The sequence below is a fragment of the Lutra lutra genome, chromosome 4 (genome assembly GCF_902655055.1).
Source record: "Lutra lutra chromosome 4, mLutLut1.2, whole genome shotgun sequence".
In the NCBI taxonomy this organism is placed as follows: domain Eukaryota; kingdom Metazoa; phylum Chordata; class Mammalia; order Carnivora; family Mustelidae; genus Lutra; species Lutra lutra.
The window spans coordinates 83,133,469-83,141,307 of record NC_062281.1 but is presented as its reverse complement, the minus strand read 5'-3'; positions in this window follow the sequence as shown (position 1 = coordinate 83,141,307).

Sequence of the window (7,839 nt, the reverse complement as noted above, 5' to 3'; positions counted from 1 at the left end):
CTCTAAGTAGAATATATGTAGGCAAAACAGTAAATATTTAGTACATTGAACAAAATTTTCTTTAACTTATGTAAAATATTCAAGGATTTAAAATTTTAGAAATGTATATAAAGTTAAAATCCTCAGCACTAATACAGCATCCTTGTAAAATGCTTTGGTTTTATTTGTTTTTAAGACATTAACTGATCCATGTCATGTTCATTAAAAGTAGATTTTTTTAAAAATGTCCTAAAATTTTCATTATTATACCACTAAACTGTCACAAAATATTCTCTAAAAATTTGATAGCATTATGATTGGAGACAGAAAGCTATGTCAGATATGATATTTTGATGGATTTTGATAAGATACAATTAACTTATTGCATTTCCCAGACATTGAGAAATATCTCCACCCTAATTCTTATTTTGGGTAGAGATTCTTTCAAAAACATTTAAGATGACTCTTGGAACACTGAAAAAATAAAGTAAAATTAAAATTAAAAAACATTAAGAATGTAAGTTGACTCTAAGTTCAAAACTCTAGGGGCATCTGGGTGGCTCAGTTGGTTAAGCATCTGCCTTCAGCCTCAGGACATGATCCCAAGGCCCTGGGATCAAACCCCGTGTTTGGGGGCGCCTGGGTGGCTCAGTGGGTTGGGCCGCTACCTTCGGCTCAGGTCATGATCCCAGGTCCTGGGTTCGAGCCCCACATCGGGCTTTCTGCTCAGCAGGGAGCCTGCTTCCTCCTCTCTCTCTGCCTGCCTCTCTGCCTACTTGTGATTTCTCTCTGTCAAATAAATAAATAAAATCTTAAAAAAAAAAAAAAAAACCCGTGTTTGGGCTCCCTGCTCAGTGGGGAGTCTGCTTTTCCTTCTGCCTGCATCTCCGTATGTCTGCTGCTCCCTCTCCCTGCTATGTTATCTCTCTCTCTCTCTGTCAAATAAATAAAATCTTTAAAAAAAATTAAAGTTTTCTTGGTTTATGTACTTTTTAAATGTAATTTGAGGGTCAAATTGCTTATTATTAGAAATAAGAAGTCCTAGATATAATCTGTTGATGTCAAACTGCTTGTCATGCTATAAACTTATTCTTCAATGTGGTGCCTCTCTGGGTTGGATGGGAGCCCTCAAATGTGGGGTGATGATGGGGTGAAAGCCAGTAGCATGGGTGGTGAAAGGACTCACCCAAGGCAGAACAAAGGAGATAGAAGTTTATTGAATATACCACAAAGAAGTAGCAGGCAGGATAGCAAAGAAGTAACTGCCACAAGGCAGTGGGTGGGGGGTGTATTTAAAGGGGGGCGATGAGGAGGTATGGTGATGTGTGAAATTTTCCCTTGTTTTGGTAACGTTACCTGGTTTTAATTAGCCCATTTGTTACTTAGAGTTATTGATATTTGAGATGGGCTGCCTTCATGGGTGTGTCTGTATTCAGCCAGGTGGTTGCTGTGGGCCCTTTTGCCTTGATCAAGTTTTCATTGCTCAAGCCTGTTGTCTAAAAGTGTCCTCTACGTCCAACTGCCTAACCCATTTTGCTATTTTCAGGAGGGTAGGTTCAGTTATCTTTTCAGGGATAGGTCTATCCTGCTAGGGAGGGCTGTATGGGCTTCACTTTTCCTTTTCTTACAAATGGTTGAAGGAAACTGAGTGGCCTTAGGTGCCAATCCTGTGAGTCTTTATTTCAGATTCCACCTGTGTCCTTAGCTTTCCTCCATTGACTGCCAAGGCTGACTTCTGTTCAGAGTGTTAAGAAATGGCTCTCTTGGGCTGAGATCTGCACCTCTCACAGTAGTGAGAAGGGTCTTACAGCTCAGTATAAAGATATTTTGACCCCAGAGTTGGTAATCTTTTTTTTTTTTAAGATTTTATTTATTCATTTGACAGAGAGAGATCACAGTAGACAGAGGCAGGCAGAGAGAGAGAGAGGGAAGCAGGCTCCCTGCTGAGCAGAGAGCCCGATGCGGGACTCGATCCCAGGATCCCGAGACCACGACCTGAGCTGAAGGCAGCGATCCAACCCACTGAGCCACCCAGGCATCCCGGTAATCTTGACCTTTCAGTTTCAGCTTCTGTGTTGAGATCAAGATTTCAAGGACTTGCACTAGAAAGGGGAATGCCAGAAATGTATGCTGTGCAGACAGCACTCCTCTTGCACGAGGTCTTGGTGCTCTGCTGTGGGGCACAAGAGAGATCTGCTGTCTCTCGGTCCTTGCTTGTCCACCTTCAAGCAAGTGAGAGCCCTGGTGCCTGCAATGAATCCTCCACATCCTGCAGGTGGAAACAGATCAGTTTCATTCTACTTTTCTAAGTTATTTGCACTTTCCACATCTTTTATTGGGAGGAAACCTCATAAAAATGAAATACAACATCACAGACTTCTTGTTTTTTTCTTGTATCTGAAACAATTCTTATTTCTCAATTTATCCATAAATTCATTTCCACTCTCATCCTCCTTGTATGTATATCAAGTCAACTGAAACCAACATGGACTTATTATAGTGTGATAATTTTTTGGCACCTAAGCCATATTAGCTGCTCAGGAGCCCCCAGATTTCCTCTGCATCCAGTTAGCACTATATTGTAAATTCACTGAACTTGGGATAGATTCTTCTTCATGGTCTGTTGGGGTTTTTAGCAATGCGTATAGCAAGGTGCTCTGCAAATAGCGGGTACCCCAAAACATTTACTAACAGATTATTGAATAAAGGCATGAAGACACACAATAAATGAATATTATAAGTAATTGTTCTAGACAATTAGAATTTTGAAAGATGGTGGGGTCACTTAGACACAAAAAGAATACTCCTTATATAGACAAAGCTTGATTATTAAGATCTTTGAAATTCTGAGAACTGAAAACATGCTTTTACCACATCAGAAGAACATCAGAAGACATACGAATTTTGTTTTGCATGTATATATCTTCACTGGTCATGAAATCTGTGTTGTATAATTCTGCATTTTTCTATATGGAAGATAAACTAGAAAAAGAGAAAAAGAGTAAGATGAACAGGAAGATGAGAAAAAGAAGGAATAAAAAGCAACAGAAATACAAAGGAAAGAGAGGAGAAGGCAATAGGAGCAGAAATGAAGGAGAAAAGAAAAAAAATTAGTAAAATGAATGAATAAACCTTTGATACTATAAATTGTAAAGAAACATTGTCAGTTTTAGCCAACATTGGAAATTCAGGTTTCCTTTTGATTATGATAACCCAGAAAAAATGAAATATAAAATTTCCAACTAAGATTGTTAATAAAATATAGAAATATAAAAATTTGTTAAAAGTGTAATTATTTGCATGAAAATATTTCTGTGATCCCATACACGTGTATCATATGTGTTTGTGTATAGTTTATATATAGATACTATAATATTTATATTATATACACACAGTGTTAAATAAATTTTATTCCAAGATTAAAACATAAGTTTAGGTTTCATTTATGAGGTCCTGCAATGCAAGAAATTGCTCTTTGAGAGAATCACTTGATTTTCTCCTAGAATGAGAGATTTATTTGGTGTTCAGAGGGTACTGTTTTCACATGTACAAGCTGAAGGGCAGGTGTTAGGGAGAGAATTCCAAGATTAGCTAGGAACAACATTAAAGTCTCTGTGCTTGGAAGTCAATTACTTTTGTGATTTAGTTGAGGTAATAGAGAGTTACCTTCCATGAATTTTTCAAAGGGGTTGAAATGCAGCCAAGTGCATAAATTTCATATACCTTTGTTGGGCCACCAATCCATGACGCTCACTACTTGAGAGTCTAACCATGTCCTTCTATTGTTCATTCCCTCGTGTTTCACATACGTAAGTGATGTTTTCCCCAATGAGCTTGCTAGATAACATGAATCTGGAGCTATCTGTGTCCAATATTTCCATTAAATGTTTGGAACACTTGGGCAACTCAGAAAAAAAGTAAGAGGAGTGGCAACACCTGCCCTAAAGGTTTAAGCTGTAGAATAAAATGTGCATGATCTTCTCTGGGCTTCTCACTGTGAGAGTCAATATATTCCCCAATTTTCCTTTAAAAATTTCTCCAAAACAACAATCAAAGGAACCAAAGGAATTCAATGTGAAAAGTGCTATAGAATGATATACTGGGCTTTTACATTTTCTTGCTCCCAACTAATTTCAATACAGAAGAAAAAAACTAAAAAGAAGAAATGAAGTTTTCAGAAGCAAGAGGAGGATGTGACCAACTCAACTGGCTTGTTTTGAAAAGGATTCATGGAAAATGCAACAGTTGGGCTCAGAAAAAGATATACTGTATCAGTTGATTATTGATAAACAAACTACCCCCAAAGTTAGTGTCATGAGTCAAGGTCATCTAATTTCAGGTGGGTTTGCAGATGTCTGTGGTGAACTGGGGGAAGGCTTGGAAATGGTTGGGCTAGAATAATGTCTACTGAGTGGACTCAGTTCTGCCCCATATCATTTCTCTGGCTGGCTTTTCCAGGGGAAAGTTCCACAAGGGAACCAGAAAGCTCAAGGGCTCTTGAAGTCCAAATCTAGGATTAACATACTATTACTCCTGGTTCCTTCTATTAGCAAGAACAAATTTCAAAACTACCCAGATTCAAGGGAGAAATAGATTCCAATACTTTACAAAAACTGAAGTATATTGCAAAGTGTGGGTGCAAGGAAGCCATTGATTAAACTTGTTAATCCAATCAATCCACTAGGAAAGATAGATAGAATATAGATAGATGACAGATAGATAATAGATAGATAGATGGACTTTACACATATGTATGTATCTGAACCAAAAAACCATTATATGATCTAGTGTGTAGATAAACTGTAACATACTATATAGTTGCATCCTTGCCAGAGGGTTTTTTTTGTTTGTTTGTTTATTTGTTTGTTTGTTTTTGTCTTTCATCTCAGGAGTTTATGACAAGGTAATGAATCAGTGTAAAAAGAAAGCAACATTTACATTATATCCACAGTTAATCAGAATCCATCATAAATTTATACTTTAATACATTAACTTTGGCATTGTGTTTGGTTCTAATCTTTTTGAAAAAATATGTATGTATTAAAAAAGCAAAGAAATAAAAAGTTTATGTTTGTCCTTTTTTAAAAAAATTTTCTGTTATAAACATCTGAATGAGTTTATGTTTGGGATATTCTTACTTAAAAAAGATATGCAATCTGAAATCTACAGGGGAGGACCCTCGAGAGAAATTCAAAGATTTTAAATGGTTATCACCCAGAGAAGCTTGGATGAGAATGTATTTTCACCGCATTTGAATGGCACTTTTGAGGCGCTTGGACAAAAACACAAGTTTTTGTGGCATTTACAGAATTTAATCTTGGGGAATTGGATGATATACCTCTAAAAGGCAGATAGTTATCCTCTTGAAATTCTGAAAATTTAATATTACAAGAAGTATGCAATACTGACACACACATATTAAGATGTGAAAAAGGGAAACAAACAGTAGTTGCAGATATACGTCCACAGAGAGAGTCACAAGGGAAAGTTACACATATTAATTTGAAGTCAGGCTGCCTTTCACCTGGGAAACTCTATAGAGTAAGTCCTGGAGAGAATAACACCATGACAGAACTCATTTATCATGCATGTATGGCTAACGGTTAAAGATTCTCCCTAGTAAGGCAGGGTAGGCCAGGCAATTTCCTCTCTTTCTGTACGCCTATCTCACACATACACGAACTATACATTAGAAGTCATCTACTTTATATCTGCTTTTCCATTTCTCTGACTCTTACCCCAAAATAATGCAAACAATAGAAATGATATTTCCATGAAACTATTCATACAAATAATATCAAAATTAGAAAATAGACTATGTCATAAAATAAAGATATGACCAATTATATTACCTCCACATAATAATTACATAGTCTTTAAAAGTGATTTTAAAAGTGATTTTAAAGACTACATAAAAGAAAAGTTGTACATATTGTGTTCAATTAAAAATGTTAGTAAAAATTATAAGTATACTGTGATAATTAATGAGAGATGGGGCAATTTACTGAAAAAAATTTTAGGAGAAAATACACTAAAGTTGTGAAGTAATTGATAAGGATGTGGCAGACAATTATCTTCATGCTTTTCCAATTTTTCCACAGTTAATTGTATTGGATTTTATAATAGAAGATGCATCTATAGATAAAAGCAATCATGTGCCTATTTCTCTTATGGAAGTGAAAATAATGAAAGTGTAAAGAATATAGATCAAAGAGAACGAAGGGAAGGGTATAGAACCAAATCTGTGCTTATGCCCTTCTGTTTTTGCTAACCTATGAATAATTTTAGTAATTTTAAACATGAATATCATGATTATACTAAAATATTATAATTATAGAAACATACAAGGTGAAACTTTCTACAAAAATACGCTTATTACAATATCAAAAATACACCTTTGGTGGTTTCAAATTGACTGAGTATAATTTTAAAAAGCAATTGTCTTAGGAAGTAACCACAGTATTAAAGCTCTTTCTTATGCCTGTAAATAACAAATTTTTCCAGGTTTGAAAAACAAAGACAGTATTTTGTTTAATTTTATATTCTTGGCAATTATCACAGTGCTTCAGTAGTCTGATCATTCAATTACCAACCATTTACTGTGCACTCACTGTGTGCACACCAGTGTACTGCACACTGTTCTAAAGAAGGGGATTCATAAGCACGCGGATTTATTACAGCCTGGATTACAGAGGGAGAGAGGAGTCAATAAGGAAAGTTAAGGGGCACCTGGGTGGCTAAGTGGGTTAAAGCCTCTGCTTTCAGCTTGGGTCATGATCTCAGGGTCCTGGGATCCAGCCCCACATTGGGCTCTCTGCTCAGCGGGGAGCCTGTTTCCCTTCCCCTCTCTTTGCCTGCCTCTCTGCCTACATGTGATCTCTGTCTGCCAAATAAATAAATAAAAATCTTAAAAAAAAAAAAAGGAAAGTTAATAATTTCCCATGGTGATACTTGTTATAAAGACATTAAAACACATTGATGGATACACAGAAAGACAGTGAAGGTTGTTTAAATTGGCAGGTCAGGGGAGGCCTCATTGATAATGAGACTTTCAAGCCAAGATACGAAGGAAAAGTGGGACCAAACATGTAAAGATCTGGGCGGTGAGAGTAGTACTTCAGTTTTAGGGAATGGCATTTGCAAAGTTTCTACAGCAGGACTGAGTTTGGTGAATATGAAGATTTGAAATGTAGGTGATCAAGGAGGAAAGAGTGATGAAGTAAATATCACACTGGCCAAACAGTGGTTATGCTCAATGGATTAGGAAACCCTGGGATGTTTTAAGCACAGGCAAGATATGGAATGATTTGTGTTGTCAAGAATCCATTCCTACTGCTGTGCAAAGATTCCAATGGAAAAACTGGCTGGAATGAGATAAATTATTGGTATGTTATGGATATATCAATTGCACTAGAGTGAAAAGTTATCCTGGAGGAAGTGGAAGGATTTGGGAAATATTTTAGGAACAAAAACAAGAGTTTTTCTTTGCTGATTCTTTGAATATGGTGTGTAAGTGTAGATAAATATTTACATGGCTCCTTGGTTTTGAGCTTTAACTGGAAGGGCAGTGGTGTATTTACTTGATGAAGACTATGTTCAGAGGAACAGATTCAGTGGGGGTGATGATCGAGTTGAGATGTCTAGTAAGTTTTCAAGTAGCTATGTCAATGACACAACTTGCATCTACATATATCTGGGACACAATGGAGTCTTTCTCAGATTGAAGTGTCAGTGTCATATAAATGATATTTTCAAAGCAATGGGATTTGGGATTGGATGAGATCACTTATGCAGATAATGCAGAAAAAGAAGAGTAGATTTCCAAGAACAAAATCCTGGAAATTCGAACATTAAGGGGTT